At 40.9% G+C, this 7,252-nt stretch overlaps 1 long non-coding RNA gene across 1 annotated transcript; it reads right to left on the bottom strand.

Annotated features, from left to right (window-relative positions):
- Positions 1–5,211: 5,211 nt before the first annotated feature.
- LOC135564991 (uncharacterized) lies at positions 5,212–7,169 on the bottom strand. Its single transcript, XR_010461318.1, has 2 exons — positions 6,713–7,169; positions 5,212–6,271 (listed from the first exon to the last, which is right to left on the bottom strand). It is a non-coding gene; the product is annotated as an uncharacterized LOC135564991 (long non-coding RNA).
- Between the last annotated feature and the right edge of the window lie 83 nt (positions 7,170–7,252).

Below are 7,252 nucleotides of genomic sequence, written 5' to 3'. Positions count from 1 at the left end.
AAGGGACTGGTAAGGTTGGATTGGGAGGGGCAAACACAGGTTCCAAGTTCTCATTTTTTCCCGCCACTATTTCAACCACCATTTTGTTTTACTTGTGATTTTAATTCCGTTTTGGCGCCGTTTACTCATGTTGACAGCGTGCAATGGCACCGATGTAGCTCAGGTTGGGTTATGAAACGCCATTTGGGACGAAGCCTAAGTCGAGAGGGTTGAAATGTGGTCCTTGAAGCTCAATCCCCAAGGTGAACAAGACCTTGAACACTTGACCACTGCCTTGGGTTGTGACTTGGAGTTGGCTGACATTGGGACTCTACTAGCCTGGTCCCAGATCTCTCTACCGATACATGGAAGAAAAGTGAACAGATAGAGGGACTACTGTATAATACGCTGGACTATACTTAATTGCATCGGGCTGTTTCTGCTGCATGATAGGAATGAGAGAATGGCTTTTTTGGCCATTGGCCAATATTAACCTGGGAACACTGTAACTCTTAACTTAGTTACTATTTACAATGGTCAGTTATGGTACTGTTTAAAATGGCTTATTGGAGGACTTATTCATCTCCGCACCCAGAACCAAATCAGCTGCTCGATTTTAACATTTTGAAATGTTTTATGATAGATCTTTTTAAAAATTCTTTATAACTGATTTAAAGGCACTGATTTAAAGGTACATTGGCAAATTGTATGATCGACATTCTTTTCCATGCAAAAAAAGTAGACCTAAGCCTCCGGCGAGGGACCTAAACTGTGGAGTTGATCATACAAATCAAATATCATTCCTCAAAAAATGAATTATATGTTCACAAATGTCAGTTGTAACAAAGATTAGGGTCGAAGTTCAGCTTGACATCGTGATTGAAATGTAAAAGCAGTGTTCCTCATCTGACTGAAAGAGGTCGCTGAAACTGCTACTAAATATCATTTGCACTCGATGGCGAAGTTAAGTTCCAGAAGATATGCTTTGACTGAGAGGCGTTGGAGTTAAAAGACAAGATGGTGACAATCTAAGCCAAAGCGGTATCTTCTTCTAACGTCTACTGTTGCAACTGACCCCCTCTAGTCTATTATAAATGATGCCTTCATGTTAAACCCTATGAGCAAAATAATGTCTTTCCACCAATTTTGCTCACTGGGAAGTGTTAACTCCCAAACGAAAACGTCATTCGTTTGACCAGTTTACATGTCCTCTGTCATGTAAAGTATTACAACAACAAAAATCTTCCATATTGTTTGTTTATTTGATTAATTTATTTGAATGTGTCTCTATTTATTGAATGGGTTTGAATGTACATACGAATACATGTATAAATGATGTATATCCTGTACGTATGGGTTTGTTGACTGCTGCCTGACTAACTGTGGGCTCTACTGTGTAAACTCCTGTCTGTATCTGAAATGACAACCTGTTCCCTACATCGTGCACTACTTTTGACCAGGGCCTTGTTAAAGTAGTGCACTACAGTGTGTAGGGAACACCGTGGTGCTGTTTTGGACGCAGAACTGTTCTGTTGGCTGACATACTCTGCTCTCCTCTTCTGCTCTGACTACCAACATGACATCAGGAATCTACCATTCTAGCACCACTGCACTGCTTTTGAAAAGAAGCACCAGTCTCATCGTGGCGAAGAACTTTGAGCGAAGTTTTGCTTTACGTGCAACAGATTGACCAATAAAATCGTCCCCCATTGTTTGTGCATAAAGGAGATTCCTGGAGTCCCGTTTATTTCCTTCAAGAATCACTATACTTTGAACAATGTTATCAATTGAAATGCTATTCCTTGATCAATTCTCTCAAGACTGCAGTTGGCTATACTTGCTACTGTCCATGGCCCACATTCATAGAGTAAGAGTGCTGATCTAGGATCTCAAAAGCTAAAGATCAGCACTTTCTTTGAGACGCTTTATGAATATGTACCCAGGGCTCTGCAATTCTGTTTCACTAGGGTCAAAGTAGGACTACTGCTGCTTGTTAAATACTGCCAACACTGTCTGAAATGCATGTCATGTCTGTACCTATATTTAGAAAAGAATGATTTCGTTTTTATTTGAGGGTAGGCTAGTCTGAAACTGGAGTGGGATTCTATAAATGGAAAATATACTATAAATATATTGTATTTTAGTTGAACATAGACTAATTCCTTTTAGCAGATAGAAATATAACATTAGTTTGTGGAGAATTGTGCACAGTGCCAATAGGAAGCCTACACCCCCTTGAACTTCTTTCTCGTTTTGCTGTCTTAAAATCCTATCTAAAAAGGGATTCAATTAGATTTTGTTCTACAATTCTACACAACCTACTCCAGATATTCAAAGTGAAAGAAAGTTCTAGAACATGTTCCAACGTAAGAAATAATAACTCTCCATCCGCCTGAGTTAACACTTGGTGGAAGCACCTTTGGCAGCCATTACAGCTGTGAATCATTTTCATTAAGATTTGACCAACTTTGCACAACTCTTGGGGCATAGTGTATCCATATTTTTGGTCAAATGTGCTCAGGCTCAGTAAATTTGGTTGGGCATCATTAATAGACAGCTTTATTTAAACCCCTCTGATTTTTTAAAGCAGGACTGAGACTAGACCACTCAGGAACACTTAACACCTCTTGGAAAGCAATTCTGGTGTGTATTTGGCATTACATTTTGTGATATTGTCTCGCTGAAAAATAAACCTTTATCCCAGGTTTAGGTTTTCAGAAGACTGAGGCAGTTTTCCTCTAACTTTTTACCTGGCCTTAGCTCCTTTCATATTTATTTTGATCCTGGCAAACTCCCCAGTCCCTGCCGATGACAAGCATACCCATAACATGATACTGCCAACACAATACTTGGCTTCTTATATAAATAGTCTGGAAGCTGCTGAAAAGGCCAGATATTTAAACAAACTGGATTAAGTGGGCCTTGAAATGTGTCCCTTTGCTATGGGAGATGCCGACTGAACAAACTATCTGAGCCACCATTATCTCACACATACGGCATCATCCAATGATTTATATATACACTAGATGACAGACAGGGGGCGCTGTTTTGACGCCACCGCGCCTCCATCTTTGCACTCCCCCACTGTTGTAATAATATTTTGGAAGCTATCAAAATGCATTTAGTAATATCTACATTCATTTTTGCAACGTATATTTTCTTATATTCCAATGCATACTTTTAAATTATATGTGAGCTAAATCTTTTTATTCTTCCTTAAAGTATACATTTTGGAAGTTCTAATTTTACTGTCCCCACTACAACAAAAAATACTTAAATACATGTAATTATGTCTTTGAACCATTAAACATGAAATACTGTATAATTCCATTCATTCCTATGGAGGACTGCTTTTCTGAGGAGTGCCAATATGGCCAATCAATGGCTTCAAAGCATCTAGAAATCATCGCATTAGAAATCCAGGGTTTATATACATATTTGGTATCATCACACAATTATATAGTTGCCATGGCACCCTAGTAACAGCCTAAGAAAATACCTCCTGTAAATGTGTTGCTACATATTTAGATATTTTTAGGTATTTTCAATAATTGTTATTTGATGCAGCTATTTTGTTTTTGATAACATTGAGATTTTATTGGATGTTTTTTTTATTTAACTAGGCAAGTCAGTTCTTATTTACAATGACGGCCTGCCCTGGAAAAAACCCTAACCCGGATGCTGCCCTATGGGACTTTCCAATCACGGCCGGTTGTGATACAGCCTGGAATCAAACCAAGGTCTGTAGTGACGCCTCTAGCACTGAGGTGCAGTGCCTTACGCTTCGAACACATTGCGTTTTAGTACACAGGAACTAGAAGTACATTCATTTCCAATGGAACGCTGCGTTTGCCTTGCAGCATTGCGTTGGAGAGGCAGTTGCAGAGCGTTCTGTGTGGTGCAGATGCATCAAATTGTACGGTAAACTTGACAGAAAGTAGCAAATTGTGAATGTTAAATTTTTGTTGCACACATATCCAGTAAAAACTGGAATTACATAATAAAAACATTAGATTGCATCATTTCTTTACATTGTGTTTTATTATTTATTCGATGACATCTAAAAAGGTTTTGTGAGAGCCTATAATATAATTCCCCTCCAAAATAGCGAAATTCAATAATAGTCAAGATAGCAGAGGCTCTTCCAACAATGAGACCAACGTCGAGGAAGGTGGTTTTGATCGCGCTGTTGGGCTGGGACCAACCCCGCCGAAAGCGCATGTCTGTGTGGGTCCAGAGGTGGTTGAAGTCCCGAACGCATGCAGGTGAGTTCCACCGTCTAATTCAAGAGCTTCGACAATTTGGAGAGGAATTTAGAAGTTACTTTCGTCTGGACCGAAGCCATCACCTGCTCCAGATGGTTGGAGCCAGGATCACCCGGTATATTTTACGTGCAACCTAGCTAGTTAATAGACCCTATGTGACATGAGATGTACTTTTATAGAATGTTCATTAGGACTATAGCTTTTCCCAGAGTTGGTTTAAAATCCTTATTCGGAGCAAGGTTCGTTTTTGAATGCGCCTTTGGGATTCTGGCAGCCCGGTGGAGAATGTATCGGCGTGCTTGGTCTCAGTCCCTAAAATGTCGATGCCTGCGTGAAGTTCTCCACAACGACCTGCAGAGGTCATTCCAGGTCCCGTTCCGGATGGAGATTGGCACGCCAAATGGTCACCTACCTGATGTCACCAGGGCAGGCGTCAACAACGCCCCCAGACAGGCACTCCAGGTGAGAGAAGCTGACCACCTACTTTTCATCGCCAGCAGGTGAAGTCCCATGGCAGTATGCCTTGGAGTGAAACGGCTCTTTTAATTAAGAGCCCCACAACACAAAGGTTATTTTAAGAACCATCCACCATTGTACATAAAATTGTATTCCCCCCCAGATTATTTTATGTCTCCTTGTCTCTCTTCATTTGGAAGTTATGTGTAAGTGAAATTTGGGAGTAAAAGACCACACCTTAAACCCTTCCCCTCTCCCATTAACATCAGGTGAGCAGGACCTCTAATTGACGTTATAGGACATACAGTTGGTATGATAACAATGGGAAAGGGTAACCTAGGGTCCATACAAATACCATTCATCTTCACTGGTCTGACAAAATGCAGGTGGGGAAAAAAACTATTGGGAAGAGAACGTTTTTACTTTCATCTTGTCTTAGATCTGCAAAGATGTAGGGAAGAAATAAAGAGATTAAGTCTAAATTAGATATGAATAAACACATGAAACTGACTATGAAAACATTAGAATTAATAATTATTCAAGTACAGGAAAGAACATGACAGGTATGTGTGTTGTAAAAATGTTACAAAAAATAAAAACTATTGAAAGTGTGTGTGTAAAAATACTAAAACGAATGTGTAACCTGTAATCTGTAAGAACAACAAGAGCATGTATTTTTGGCACAACTGAAAACAGATACAGGGACTACTCATAAAGCCTAGACGTAGTAGGGGAACTTCCGACATGGCCATAAAGACGGAAAGGGCAGGGCACTGGAGATCTGAGGTACAGAGAGGAGTGGAGGAGAGGTGTGTGCGAGTCTGAAAAAAAACTGTGAATGTGTAGCCACAATACAGGTAAACACACACTCCGGTGTGTCAGTGTCAATTCAGTCAATTTTCACGCAATCTATGTACAACTAACAATGAATGCTATCCTATGTATTGAGAAACTACTAACAAGGACATAAGCAAGCGGAATAAGGACAGTTGGAAAATCTCAGTTGCATTTCCTTGATTCCTCGAGGGTCACAATCTCAGATCCAGAGGTGCTTCCTCCATTTCATCATCTTCCATGGCTGCACCGGTGGTGGTCACACAGCAGAGATGAATGATGATGTAGACGTTGTAGAGGGTCTCGCTGCACCAGTGGTGGTCACACAGCAGAGATGAACGACGATGTAGACGTTGTAGAGGGTCTCGCTGCACCGGTGGTGGTCACACAGCAGAGATGAACGACGATGTAGACGTTGTAGAGGGTCTCGCTGCACCGGTGGTGGTCACACAGCAGAGATGAACGACGATGTAGACGTTGTAGAGGGTCTCGCTGCACCGGTGGTGGTCACACAGCAGAGATGAACGATGATGTAGATGTTGTAGAGGGTCTCGTTGCACCGGTGGTGGTCACACAGCAGAGATGAACGATGATGTAGACGTTGTAGAGGGTCTCGCTGCACCGGTGGTGGTCACACAGCAGAGATGAACGATGATGTAGATGTATCTTTCTCTGACCTTCTCTCTCTCTCTGATACCTGTCCCTGAGTCCTCTCCACTTCCTCCTACAGTATTCTTCTACATAGACATGAACATGATAAGCCAAACCATCACCTAGCATTACTTTGGTTTTTAGATCATGGACATGTCACCTACTGTACACACACACACACACACACGGTTATCTGATCAAATTATCAGGGTACAGTAGTATCTACCATTTCTATTACTATTTATCTGACATACACACTCACAGTCTTTCAAACATTATCATTTGGGCAAGTTATCAGGGGTAATAACTAGCATAATTTATATGACTATTTCTTTCACACACACACCTCATTGGCTAGGTTAGGATAGCTAGCTAACTAGTCACATCTAGCACAAGCTCACTACTAAACTGATCTGGCAATACTACTATCGTGGACACTTGTCTCCAAGCAGCATTTTTTTGTGTTTATGTCCCAGTAGCTGTCAGCAGTTGTGTCAAAAACACATAGTTTTGAGGATACTGCTTACATGATTCTCTCCTCCATGTGTCTAACCGTCTGCAAAAGATACCTGCATCAGTATAGTCGCCTAGCTGTGCAAAATGTTATGCAGCATTGATGCAATGACGCAGTCGGTGTGTTCGGGACTGATGACGTGAAAGAAATCGAGTTATGGTAGCCTACCACAGGGTTATGCCGCGTTCATGTACCAGTCGGAACTTGGAAATTCGGATATTTCAGACTTGTTAACTGTTTGAAGTTATACACGTATCGCGTTCACCGGTCGGACATTTTTAAGTTTCCTAGTTCCGACTTGGCACTTGAACGTAGCATTTATTAGAAAAAAAAAAACTTTTGTCAGTACTGCGTCATTAGGCTCCTAGAGCAAAGGAACTAGATACTACAATGGTTTTCGTACTATCAAGCGTATCTAGTACATTTATGAATATCTACATAACAGCAGTCGTCCAGTAAATCACGTTACTTGTAATCGTTTTTCCGGGATTGCTTCCGCATGGTTTCCACTAGATAGCCCAGCCACAAAGTAAAAATGGTCTATAACGTAAAA

The sequence above is a fragment of the Oncorhynchus nerka genome, linkage group LG26 (assembly GCF_034236695.1).
Source record: "Oncorhynchus nerka isolate Pitt River linkage group LG26, Oner_Uvic_2.0, whole genome shotgun sequence".
Classification (NCBI taxonomy): domain Eukaryota; kingdom Metazoa; phylum Chordata; class Actinopteri; order Salmoniformes; family Salmonidae; genus Oncorhynchus; species Oncorhynchus nerka.
The sequence above is the reverse complement of the archived record's forward strand: the minus strand, read 5'-3'. Positions and strand labels throughout refer to the sequence as shown.